General features: G+C 40.8%; 2 long non-coding RNA genes across 3 annotated transcripts in view; one reads left to right on the top strand and one right to left on the bottom strand.

Annotated features, from left to right (window-relative positions):
* Positions 1-13,288, bottom strand: part of LOC108392835 (uncharacterized) — a 44,489-nt gene that overhangs the window by 30,391 nt on the left and 810 nt on the right. The window contains exon 2 of one of the 2 annotated variants that reach the window (XR_012132633.1): positions 2,074-2,201. This is a non-coding gene — a long non-coding RNA (uncharacterized lncRNA). Of the gene's footprint in view, positions 1-939; positions 1,029-2,073; positions 2,202-13,288 lie in introns of those variants that run through there. The other variant, XR_005056642.2, reaches the window with a different exon arrangement.
* On the top strand, positions 2,800-12,123 carry LOC140850219 (uncharacterized). The gene is made up of 4 exons (XR_012132909.1): positions 2,800-2,977; positions 4,136-4,412; positions 11,444-11,655; positions 11,887-12,123. It is a non-coding gene; the product is annotated as an uncharacterized lncRNA (long non-coding RNA).

Raw genomic sequence — 13,288 nt, 5'->3', positions numbered from 1 at the left:
CCTCTGTTGCTGTTGTGGAATCTGGTTACAGTGTTTCAGCTTTCTCACACAGGGACCATTACGGAAGATTGAGGGCATGTAGATTGTAAGTCAAGAATCCTGGAGGGGTGGAGTGTGGGGAAGTGGGGTTCCTATGGCCAGGATCCTCACGGAACTTAAACCACTTGATAATGTAACTGGCCTGTTGCTAGGCTACTGCTTCCACACCCATAGGCAATAAGTGATTACTGCACTATATAGAGAGCTCGGCCTAGCACTCGGGGTGGAGGCAGAGATGCTAGTGCTTCATCTACCACTGGGAAAACAAGCCAGGTAATAAACCCTTTTGCCCCAAGAACGTCCTACTGTCATTTCTTTGGTCACACTGAATCCATAGTAAACTTGCCCAGGGCTGAAACCCATTGGCAAGACAAGCAGCATTTCATCTTTCTCAGAATTTACTAGTCCTTGGGGTGGGTACCTCTCTCTGATGCGGTCACATTTCCAGGGGCTCTGGTACTTGCTAATTACACAGGAGGAGACCTTTGTTCTAAGATGTAGTTGCATGATTAGCTAGGTGAATTGGCTGAAGCTGTTTAAGCTAGGAGCAATTGGCATGGAGGGAAAATTAATAAAATGAAAATGACGTAGAGTTTTCAGCCTCCTTTTCAGATTCCTGCTGATTCTCCTTATCTTCGGCCCAGAAAGCCTCAGAGGAAATAGGCTTAAAACTGGCTAGGAGCTTTTTCCTGAAAGTGCATGGGAATTAGTTACCCACTGTTCTGAACCCTGATTCAAGGCATGAATCACCTTGTCTGACCTTATCACCTGGATGAAATAAGATGCCTCTACCTCCAGTATTTCCTAAGGACATTTCCCTGATGTCCCTGTGAGGGGCTATCCTTCAGGAGAGGTGTGTTCTAGAACTGTCTCTGTGTGGAGCCCAGGAGGTTTTCATACCTAGTGAGCAGGACACCCCACTAAGCTTCAGGATGGGAGAGAGGCACGCAGTGTTTTTAGAAAGTGGAAGAAGGGTGGCTGGAAGACAGAAAAAGAGTTGACAAGTGTGGAGTACAGGAGGCAGATACAATATTCTTTGGCAGAAAGAATACAAATTAAAGTTGAAAACCTGAAAATGAATTTCCTAAAAACTGTCAGTGCCTGAAAGGCTGCTAGAAACATTTTCATATATTCCTGTTTGAGGAATATGTATTTAAAAACAACGGATGTTTCCAAACTTAGCCACAGAGCGTTCGGTTCATTCAGTGTTTGGAGTGCCGTGATTCATCTCTCTTCCAAGTTCCCCGAAATCACTTCTACTTTTAGAAGGGCAGGAAGGATGTCCTGGGGCCACGGTGCCCTGAGGCTCCCAGGCTGCCTGGTCACTCCCCACACACATTCCCTCCCTTGAACTTCTGAGGAAGGGGAACCCAGCCTTAGGGTAGGACCTTTGGGGACTTGGGAAGGTTAATTAAGCCTTGGTCTATCTCCATGAGAACAAAACAAATGGTATATTTTATAGAATCAGTTTTGCTACAGCTGAAAGAATTTCAACCCGTCCAGCACTAGTTTATAGGTATGGAACCTGAAGCCAGAGAGGAGAAAGACTGATGTTCCCCAGATTTCACAGTTGGTAAGTGGCAGAACTGGGGCAGGAAGTCAATTCTCAATTCCCCAACCAAAGGCTACTTCTGGATAAATGAAGCATGGGTTGGCATCACATAATAAAACTGGTGAGTTGACTGACTATAGTTCTCCTGTTTTACTAGCTGCCCCAGTGATGCAGTTGTGATTTCTTCATCTGGGAAGCCAGATGGTCATGTACCTCCCCAGGATTATCAGAGGAATCACAGCTAGAAATGGCTGGAAGATTTTTTTACTATGAATTTTCCAAGAGTAAGTTTTTCAGAATCTTACCACCTCTCAAGTGGCCTCAGGATCCCACAAATTCCTACTGTACTTGGGCTGGATGGGAATCTGAAACTGAAATGCTTCTAATTATTCCAAATTGCAGGTGCTCCAAAGCAAATTACTTTTGAAACTTAAGCAAGTTGGTCTCATCTCTGGGCCTTTTCGCCTTTAATTCAGACTTGCCTGTTTATTCCTGATTTTGCACCTGCTGGAAATTCCAGCACATCAGAGCATTCCAGCCATGATCCACTTCCAATTAAAGACCCCTGTCAGTGGCACTTGACTCAGATGTGAGGCAGCCTTCCACGGTTCTGGGAGAAAACAAAATAAACACCTGTGTGAGTGGGACTCCAGGGATAGGAAGAACCACAGTCCTGTAGCTTCCAGCTTGGACCTCATCACCACCCCACTCCTCTGAAATGACCCTGGGATGTAATTCCAGAAGTCAGCAAAATGATACATCTGAAACTTAGTCTCTGTGGAGGGTGCAGATGATTCAAATCTCTAGAACTAGAGAAAAAAACAGAGAAATGAATTACTGGTGAATTTAGGAAAAATAGAGTTCATCAGTGTAATCAAAAGCCGTTTTAACATCCAAATTAGCAATCTCATTTCCTGATTCCACTGGGTAATTACTTCTCTTCATTTTTGAAATGCCTATAGTAAACCCTTTTAAAAATAAATTGCAGAAAAATAAGAATCCAAATGGATGTGAAACTTAGTTATCTGGAGTCTAAAAATATCAGTATGAGTAGGGATTTTAGAAATCATCTGCAAAATGGAGATAATATATATACCACACAGGATAGTGGTGCAAATGAGATGTTCTAATGAATGTGAGGCACTCAGCCACAGGCTTATATATACTGCTGTTATTCATTGAATTCAGTTTTGTCATTTTCAAGGTGAAGGACCTGAGGCCTGGAGGAACTGACTTATCTGTGGTCAGAAAGGTGCCACTGAATAGACCCAAGTCCTTTGACGGATGCCCAATAGAATTCTTTGTCTTTTACATGCTTTCAACACCTGGAAGTTTAATCAACACATTTTGGCTCAGCTCCTCAAACTCTAGAAAATGCTGAGGGAGGTGAGTTTTCTCAGCGGCTTCTGGTACATGCCTGTCACTAAAAGCTGCCTGAGGTTGCTGAACAAGTCACACAGGAGCTTTGGTCCCACGAGAGCCTTCTGCCTTCGTATTGGTTAGGCAGCTACTCATGTACCACCCTAAGGCCTAGAAAGGTGCTCATTAGGTGAATAATACATGCTCAAAACACATTTCAGGATCTTTCTGGAAGGAGAATTGGGAAGAAGGTGGTGAAGACTTCTAAGATAGGCGATGCTTTAAAAAAAAATGGAAGCCATAGTGCCTTCTCTTTGTTCTAGAATCTTGTCTATAATGGATATTATTTATTTTGGCCTATCAGAATCATTGATGCCTGTTTTATATCAGAATTAAGATGAGCTTACAAAGAGAAAACTACTAATCGGCAAAGCATGGAGATGACTGGTCAGATCTAACCTTCTGGACTTCTCAGAAGAGGGACTCAGTAGCCAGCCCACAGGAGAGACAGATCACTCAATCCATGAGCTGTTACAACTTTGCATAACAACACATAAATCCTGTAACTTTACCTTTAAAAGAGTAATTACATACACTAGTTAAAGAAATGTATTTTTTTAATTTAGTTAGGATACTTTACCACTTATATGGTTTCAAATGTATTCTCTTAAAATTGATGTTATCTCTCTCCTATTGATTGGACTTAGTTTTAGATCCTTTCTACTCTGTATTTAGCTGCTATTTAACACATGCCTTTATTTCTTTTTTTTTTCTTGAAAATTTATCAGTTTTTTTTAGGAGAGCAAGTGAGAGGCTTTGATTTAGAGATAAAGCAAGAGGACAGAGCTCCTGGCTCACACCAGGAGGGGACCAGAGAGTCCCCAAAATTCCTTTATTTCTTTACGTTAGTTCTTCCTCTCTTTTCCCAGTACTGTTCTAAATTTAAAGAACATACATTTTAGGGGGCACTGGAAGGAGAAGGCTGAAACATGGGCTTGTTCAGGCATATTCACCCAACCACAGGCATTTATCCTTCGTGACATTCCATCCCTCTTTTGAGATACATGTATGTCTATTATCTATATCTATACCTATGTGTATGAAAGCAGTGATATAGCAGTGTTTCAAAAAGGATGGATAAATCATGTGTATTTATAATTTTGCATTCTGCTTTTTGTTTTCTAGGTTTGCTAGATGTCAGCTGAGACCTCTCTGCCTCTCTTAACATTGGGCAAAATCAGCAGGAACTTCCCAACCCTATAGCCTATGGATGTCCAAAGTTTTCCCCTGTTATTTCTCTGAATTTCTTGGGAGAAGCAGAGCGGACTTAGTGTTCTCAAGGCCTCTTCTGCTTCCTGGGCAATCCCTTTCCTGATTGTGACTTTGTTTGCATTATCTCCCATGAAACTCCATCTCTTTTGTGATCACAGACCAGAAAACACCCCACTTACAAAAAGTAAAGGTAAGCAGGGAAGACATTTCTGAAGACTTGGAGGGGTGGGGAGAAGACTACTGAACTGGGATGTACAATGGAGAAAACAACCCCAGGAGGAAGAGATGATCTCATCATTCTGAAAGTGAGCCTCAACCACACTATCCCCAGGAAATCTCACTTGCCTTTCAACCTAGTACAAGCCTTTGCTGTCTTCTTGCCTTCTTTCCTTCCTTTCCTTTCAGGAACAAAACTACAAAATCCTCTCCTTTTTTTCATACAGAGCATCTTTCTCCTTACTCTGGTGTGTTAGCACTTAACCCAAAGAGCCTTTTTTCCTCCTCAAGTAAAGACAGTTCTCTAGCCAAAGGGAACTCTGGTGCCTACCCCACAAGGGTAGCTTCATTATAACTATTTTTAATTTTATGTTAAATCATGTTCAGCCCACATATTGGTTATTTTATACAGTTCCATATAAAAGCTAGACACTGTATAATACACATACAGAATAGCAGAAGTGATTTGTACTGCAAGCTCACTGGGCCTCATAGTTGTTCCTATAATTATCTGGCAGGTATTCTTAAAGGAATGTCTATTTTCTCTCTCTGAACCCCCACAGGGAAACAGGGTAGGCACCTGGAGATGTCTCACAAGCTAGGAAGTGGCAGGATTCAGGCCCACTGAAATAGAAATGATTTTTCTCAAGTGATCAAGAACAGAAAGAGCCAAATGATGAATCTGAGTCAATAGTTCTTACCAAGTTCCAAGGGTCACACTGGGGAAACCAAGATTAGTTGAGAAAACTAAAGATCAGGAATAGAGTTAAAAATCAAAGTGTGTGTGTGTGTTGGGGGAGGGGCTTGGGAGACAAAGCTAAGGATTAGGGGCCAGGCAGAGCTAGAATGGAATGGAAAGATGTTGGAACATCAACAACTTTCTAGATAACATCCTCTCAGCAGACAGAGTACTGGTCCATGCCACATAGGAACACATGGATACTCTTGGGCTCCCTTTTGTCCAGAGGAAGCTACTGGTCCTTTGAAGCTAATTGTTATCAGGATTCATGACATCATGTTTCCTCAGCAATAGTCACACCTTTGTGATCATTATCATTGCAGTTGGTATTAAGTGACTGGATCCTCCCCAGGGATTTTTCCTGGGGAGCAAGTTGTGTCTTGAATCCCATGGAAAAAAAAGCACTCTGAGTTGAAGGTTAACCAAAGGTAGCGTGTACCAATACATGTGTCTTGTTATGAAGGATAATTCATAACTACAGAGTTTGTACATAATGGAACTCATGTATTAGCTTCTACCTGAACCCTTAGTATTAGGGCATTTATTAAAAGTTTCCCTTGATTTGTGTTTTAGTTGAGGAGGTCTTACATTGTCTTTTAAAAGTTATTTATATTTTTCTGACTGTAAAGGTGATATATGCTCGTATACATAACCAATACAAAAATAGATAATTTAAAGGTTGAAGTTTCTCCAAAATCATATCCTTATAATCCTACTGCTAGAAATCACCTGCAGTTGGGCATATATTTATATTTATATTTATATTGTTTATGTTTATATTTATATTTATATTTATATTTATATTTATATTTATATTTATATTTATATTTATATTTATATTTAATTCAGTCTGTTCTGCAACATGGATTTTTAAAACTGAATGATATATTTTAGGCATCTTCATATCAAAGCCAATAGGTCTACCTTATTTAATTAATAGTTGCACAGTATTCTATTGTGCTAATAACATAATTCTATATCTAATTCATTCCTATTGAATATTTATATTACATACAATCTTGCACTAAATATATTTTCACTTACTCATTGCACATTAGCTATTCCATGGAGAAAATGGTATTGTTGGGTTAACAAGTATGTACCTTTAAATTTTAATATATACACAAAATATTCTACACAAATGTTGTGCCAGTTCACATTCTCACTGAAATCCTGTTTCCTCATTTATTGGCAGTGTGGACTGTTTTCAACCTCGTAATTTTGTCACTATGACACACAAAAAGTGGAATGTTTTAAAATTCCTATTTCTTTTATTATTATGAAAGTATCTTTTCATATGTTGTAGTATTTATTTATTTGTACTTTTTTCTGTGAATTTCCAGTACTTTGCTTATATTTCTATTGGGTTTCTGTCCTTCTCATATATTTTTTAAGAGTTCTTTTATGATTGTGGATATTCACCCATTCACTCATTTAATAAATATGGAGATTCTGTTAGGGTCCAGATATTGTGGTAATTTCCATGGCGCACAGCAGTAAATAAAATACTCATGGTCTCATGAGATAAGACAGACATTAAATAAGTAAACAAGTACATATCTAATTATGAAGTGACTTGTTCAATAAATTATTGAGTGCTAAGTGGTAACACAGGGAGAATAAGAAACAGAGTTCTTCCCATTAAGTGGTTTATCATACAATTGCCATTAATTCTGTATGCTGATATGAGATTATTTACAACTAGGCAGATCCAGTTTGGAGAATCCAAGAAGGCTTCTCTGATAAAGCTGCATTTGAGAAATGAGGGATGAGGCAATAAAGAGGAGGGGGCAGCATGTGCAAAGGCCCTGTGCCAGAAAGGAGCACAGGACATTTAAGGAAACAGGAGAAAAGCCAGCATAGTCGAGCACAGTAATTAACAGAGAGCCTGGCCTGGGACAAAATGAAAAGTGAGTTGGAGCTTAATCCCGCAGGACCTTAGGGGCCATGGTAAGATTTTAAGCAGATGAGTGACATATCTGATTCCATTTTTCTTTTCCATTCTACTCACACACTACTGACACCAGATGCAGTGGTGTGTGTGTGGAGTTACCAGACCAACTGATTCTCCAACTTTCCAGATGCTAACTAGGTGTCTTAAAATTTAACTCAGACACTACCTGGAGTTAGCACAGACCCCAGAAGTTAAGGGCACAGTCCCATAAGATTACCTCCACTTTAGATGCCAATCAAGAGGAATGAGTCCTCGGCGTCCACATACTTATGTCTGATGTGGCTACAAAACTGGATGTTCCAACAACCCTTTCCTTGATAATACACAGTAGGGGCCCACAGAACTCAGGGAAGCACTCATGGTTACTGTTTATTATAAAGAATATTATAAAAGATGCAGATAAGGAGATACCTAGGGTGAGGCATGGGGAAGAGGCAAGGGGTTTCCATGCCCTCTCTGGGCATGCTCCCCTCCCAACACCTCCTTGTATTCATCAATCCAGAAGTTCTCTGAACCTGTGTTTTTGGGATTTTCATGGAGGCTTCCTCATGTCGTCAAAATCAATTATTAACTCAATCTCTAGCCCTTCTCTCCTACCCAGAGGATGTGGTGTGAGGCTGAAATTTCCAAGCGTCCACTCAGATTTGGACTTTCTGGTGATCAGCCCCCAACCAGGAACTCACCAAAATTTGCCACATTAGAAAAAAAGATGTTCATCTCACCTAGGAAACGACAAGGGTTTTAGACACTCTATGTCAGGAACTTGTGTCAAAGAACAAGTATTAGAATAAAAATACTTCTAACACCCCCATCACTCAGAAGATTACAAGGGTTTTAGGAGCTCTGGGTCAGGAACTGGGGGCAGAGACCAATATATTAATATCTATATATAATTTATATACATTTTATATGTATTTATATAAATTACATATATATCTTATTATTTCACAGTAATCTTTATAGACTTCTGGAAAGAGAATGGATTATAAGGAGGCAAGAGTGCATATAAGGAGAACAATTAGGGGGCTTTTGAAATAGTCCAGATGAGTAATAATTACGGCTTTAACTAGAGAATTGGCATGGAAATAGAGAGAAGTCAACAAATCTAAGATGTTTGGAAGTAGAATCGTTAAGAATTAATGATGGCTTTAATGTGGGGGTTGTACATGAGAGAGAAGGAAAGGACAAAGATAAGCCTCAGATTTCGGCTTGAGTAACTGAATGGAGGTCAGTGTCTTGCATTAAGATGCCAAAGTCTGAGAGTAATGGGGGATATGGAATCTAGAGTTCAGTTTCAGATGTGTTATGTTTGCAATAACTGAGAAATAATGGCAATGTCGAGGAGACAGTTGCATGCATAGGAGCACAGGAAACTCTGGATTGTAGATATAAACTTTCACATCACAAACATACGGAAGATATTTGAAGCTAGAAAAAGAGTGTAGAGAAGAGAAGAAAGCCTAGGTCTGAGACCTGAGGACTGTCAGATTTAAATCTTGGGTAGAGGAAGAGAGAATCCCAAAAGGAATCCATAGAAGAAGTGATAAATTGGAGAGGAAATATTGAAGTGTCAAAAAAATCTAATGTAAAGTATCTCAAGATAGATGGAATGTGTAAGTACAGGTTAATTACATGGGGGAGAAAGGCTAAGAGGAGGTTATTATTGACAGCATGGATGTTCTGCAACTCTAGGACCATACTGAAAACAGCAAATCAGAATGATTGCCCTTAGGGTGCACCTAAATTGGATGGGGGAGAAATGAGGACAGGAATTGGAAAGGGAAGACCAGAGAGTAGAAGGTCAATTGAGTAGAGGTTTCATTGAGGTCAAAGGATATTTACCACTGAGGGTATGTGATCAAGTGAGTTAAACATGGAAGATGGTTTCCCAGAGCAGGATATTTGTATTAATGGTTTTGAAAGTGGTAGTTCTGGTCACAGCAAGGTCTGCAGTGTGACCACTGTGTGTGGTCAAAGTGAAATGGAAGAACAGTAGATAGAAGACCAGGAAGAATTACCGAGACCTGGATATCAGAGTGTTGGATCTATAGCCCAGAGGGATGTTTGGACCACAGAATGAGTGCGGGAGGAAAGTGGGAGAGACAGTGAGCTAGGTCTAAAGACTGAGGGGCAGGGACCAAGGCTTCTGTGGATGAGAGCACCAAGTGGAAGGTGGGATTGCCAATGGTGTGGCATCAAAGGAGCAGGGTGTGTGCAAGAGGGGGGCTTCCTCGTGTTGTTCAGCTACAAATACATTTTTCCATGTTTGTTTTTCTTATTTTGTGGTTTGTTATGATTTTTTATCAATGCGGACAATTTTAGCCTAATTCTGTTCTAAGTCAGTTTTTTTCATGGGCAAAACAGAGAAAATAATAGTGCCTACTTTATAGAATTTTTGAGAGAATTCAATGAGAGTACAAATAAAACCCAGCAAAGTACAATCTTCAAAAGTTATATAGTATTTTATATTAATTTCCTCTGTTTTACAATAAATCCTCTTCCTAATTTTCCATTTGTGTTTATATTCTGCCATTGCTTCTACCATAACTCTTTATTTTCCATATTGAGTCACTGTCAAGCAATATACTGATATTTAAAAGGCAGTGACTTATTGGCTTCCCTACAATTAAAAAAAATAAGGTTTGCAATCAGGGCCTCAACTTAGGTTGCTGTACAACTATGTGGTTTTGGTAAAAAAAACAGTGCTTTCCATCCTGTTTTGTACAGGTATGTATTGATTTTTCCTTTAGACTTCCAGATTAGTTGCAAGTGTAAAACCTCACGTACTTTACATTTGTTTTATGACGGATTTTAATTTTTACTGTGAATCATGTTCAGAAAATTGTAATTCCTAAAATGATTATTTTCATTTTATAATGTAATCCTCCTCCCCCAGCCAAAATTTCCCTATCTTTAATTGGGGCAAAATATTTTTAGTAAATTCTAGAAAGTCAGGAACCTTTTAAAAATACATTTTTTGTTTAAATGAGTCCTTGACAGCAAACAGAGCTTCCTAGCCTTATGCTTTCAGTAATAAATCACGTGGGTAAGAGAAAAATGTTTCTACTAAGTTAATGAAACAGTGTGTATTTATTGAGCTCCTGCTGGATACTTTGGCTAGGTATCATAGGAACCCCAGAAGTCCTCTAGGTGGAGGAGATTGTGCAAGGCAAATATTCTGAGGCAAAATGTGTCACAAAAGGAGGCCTAAAACAAGGGTGGAAAGACTGTGTCAAGATGGTAAACTGAGTCCATGTGGCTACTTTTCTCTCCTGTCCTAGAATTGACAGAAAGGATGTAATATTACCAGCTATAAAAATTCCTAACAGAACTGCAAATTAAAGAGATGAATTCAGTTAACTAGAAACTATTAGGAATCCCTAAAAGACAGTTTGTAGATAGGAGCAAATTAAAATGAGAAGCAAGAGCCCTTAACATTCTCAAGAGGTCTCTAAATAAAGATGGTGCCAGCAGCAAAGGGGGCAGCCAGCAGGAGGAGCGGGTCCTGAGGCCAACATCTGCTGACTGGCTACAGGTCAGCCAGGCAAGTTCACTGAAAGACATTCCAGCAGACCCATGGAGAGACAGATAGTATCCCACAGGGACAGGCTCAAGTTAAAAGGATGTGAATTCTCCTCACATATGCCATGGTCATATCTCTGCAGCAGTATTTAAAGGTGAAGTAGATACCATGTAGGATCAATTCCACATTTTTGCATAAGTGGCAAGATTCACATACAGGTACACAATGCAAGAGAAGGGGGCCGGGATGGGGTAAGATATTCCTTCTTTTTTAAAATTTTCATTTTACATTGAGGATTTAGACATAATGGAACATTTTAAGGGGAAAATTTTCTATGGATTTTTAAAAAGGAAGTGATCTCATTCAGTTGAAGGGATTCAGACTTGGCTTTCTGTAGGGGGCTGGATTTTCAGTAGCACTTTAAGGTAGAGAAGGTAGCAGGAGGAGCATGGCTGAGTGTGGGTCATGAGAAGGTCAGGACCTTGTTAGGATGTGGTGAGTAAGCCAGGAATTAGGTATATGAAGGAACACGGCTGCAAAGGTGGGTTGAGAAGCACCTGTGTGCCTGAACGCAAAACATTCTGAATGTTTTCATTGTACTGTCTGAGCTGAAGAGTTAACTGAAGATTTTTGAGCAGGGCAGTGGCATTATCACAGTTATAACTTATGAATTCTCATATGGCATAGGTGTCTCAGGTGGTGCAAACAGAAACAAAACTCTAAATGGGAAACAGTGAAAGGCAAATGCAGCAATTCAGCTCAAATTTCCTAATGCCTTGTTCTCCATAGAGCCAAAGGAATAAGGAAGGAGGAGAGACATTTGTCAAGGACTGACAGTGTTTGGCCCCCAACTGGATGAAGAGAGCGACAAAGTGCAGAGAGGCAGGACAGACCTACAACACTGACGTCCTGAAATCCTGCATTTGCATTGGAAGATGAAAACTGACATGTCTTTCAAACGTAACTTCCGGAAAGTGGGAGCCTTTGACAGAGCACCCCTGGTAGGTGGGTGGGAGTCCAAAAACGAGGGCTGGGGAGGGCTGGGCAAGTGAGGGCTGACTGCTCTGTCAGGGAACTTGGTGGGAATGGGAGGGAGAGAGGTCACTGGAAGGAAAAGCTCTTCCAAGAATAGTTTCATTTTTTAAGGAACGGCCCTCCCTCTTGAAAGATCCTTGAGCAGACCCACTCTTCTCCTTTTCTTTTTATCTCACTGACCACCCCCTAATTTTCAGAAAAAAGTTAACCCTGGAAGAGGCAACTGAAACGGTGGAGTGACATTGTGAATTTCCCCAAATCTGATGCCTTAAATTGCAATCTGGCCCTTGGACAATTTCCAACAAAAATGTGACCAGAGATGCTAGAAAGACATAGAAGGCGGAGGAGAGGATGGGATGGTGCTCTGCTTTCTCATACTTCCTCTTCTTTCCACCCCAGAACCCCTGCTCTGAAAAATTTTCCTTAACATAGCATGCAGTGAGTCAGTTCTTTAGAGTAGTACTTCAATATTTGAAAATAAAATACAATTGAAATAAAAGGTTGGATTGAGAGTTTAGGGTGGGGGAGTTCGGAATTGAGATTCATTTCCCAAATTCCTTACCACATTTCTTACAACATCCAAGCTGGTGTCCAGGCCCCTGGGAACTAACTAACCACATAACGAGAGCCACTCAGTTGCTGAGTTTCTGAATAGCATTTAACAGTGCAGCAGACTTGGAAATCATGACTCTTTATGGAGTAATAAAATGACCCCTTTGTGACGAGTGGGTTGACGAGTACAATCCAGCTAATACGAATGGAAAGGCAGGACGGTGCGGCCCGGAACCTGGGTCTAGGTTACATACACAAGGTCTAGAAGTGGCCTCAGAAGCAAAGGGATCAGAATGTTAAATCCTCTAAAGCAAGAGGTGGCGCTCCTGGAGTTTCCTTGGGACTCGAGTGGCACACTTGTGTGACTTGTCTGAGGCGAGGTTGAGGGTTGATCTTGCCAGGTCCAGTTCTGGGGCCCTCCCTCACCTGCCCATACAAGGGGGGTGCTGACCCCCTGGCCCCTGAAAAGGAGGCAAGTAAGAGACAACTGGGCAGAGCCTCCTTTCCAGTTATGTTTGGAGAGGATGAGAGCAAAACAATCATTCTCTCTCTCCAGATGTCTCTCTATCCCTCCCCTAAGATTCCAGTCCTAAAAGTCTCTGAGTTCCCTGTGGAGTCTATTTTTTTGGTGCCAACATTAAAAAATTCCAACATGCAAATCGAATAAGACAGAAAGGAGGACAGACACACCAGCTTCTCCTCTCCTCCTGCCCCACTGTCCCCTGCCAGCGTGGCTGAACCCAGCAGAAGCAGCTGCCACAGGACTTTCAGACGCACAGCCTGCAGGGTTGGCCCCTGTGACACAGAGCAGGAGGCATGCAGGAGTTGATGCACAGCCCTGGGAACGGCACGGAGATACAGAGTCATTTTTCAGTCTCTTCAGAATAGTGCACCTGTGCGGAGTCTCAGCCGGTTCCCACTCTGCCATATATTTCCTCCATCCTGGGCTTGCCCCTTCTTCGCTTTGTTTTCTGTCTACATTTGATCCTTTCATTATTTCTTTGTGAATGAAAAAGCAAAACCCATGTCTTCTGGGACATAGGCTCA

Source organism: Manis javanica, chromosome 6 (genome assembly GCF_040802235.1).
Source record: "Manis javanica isolate MJ-LG chromosome 6, MJ_LKY, whole genome shotgun sequence".
NCBI lineage: Eukaryota > Metazoa > Chordata > Mammalia > Pholidota > Manidae > Manis > Manis javanica.
This window is presented reverse-complemented; position numbering and strand designations above follow the sequence as displayed.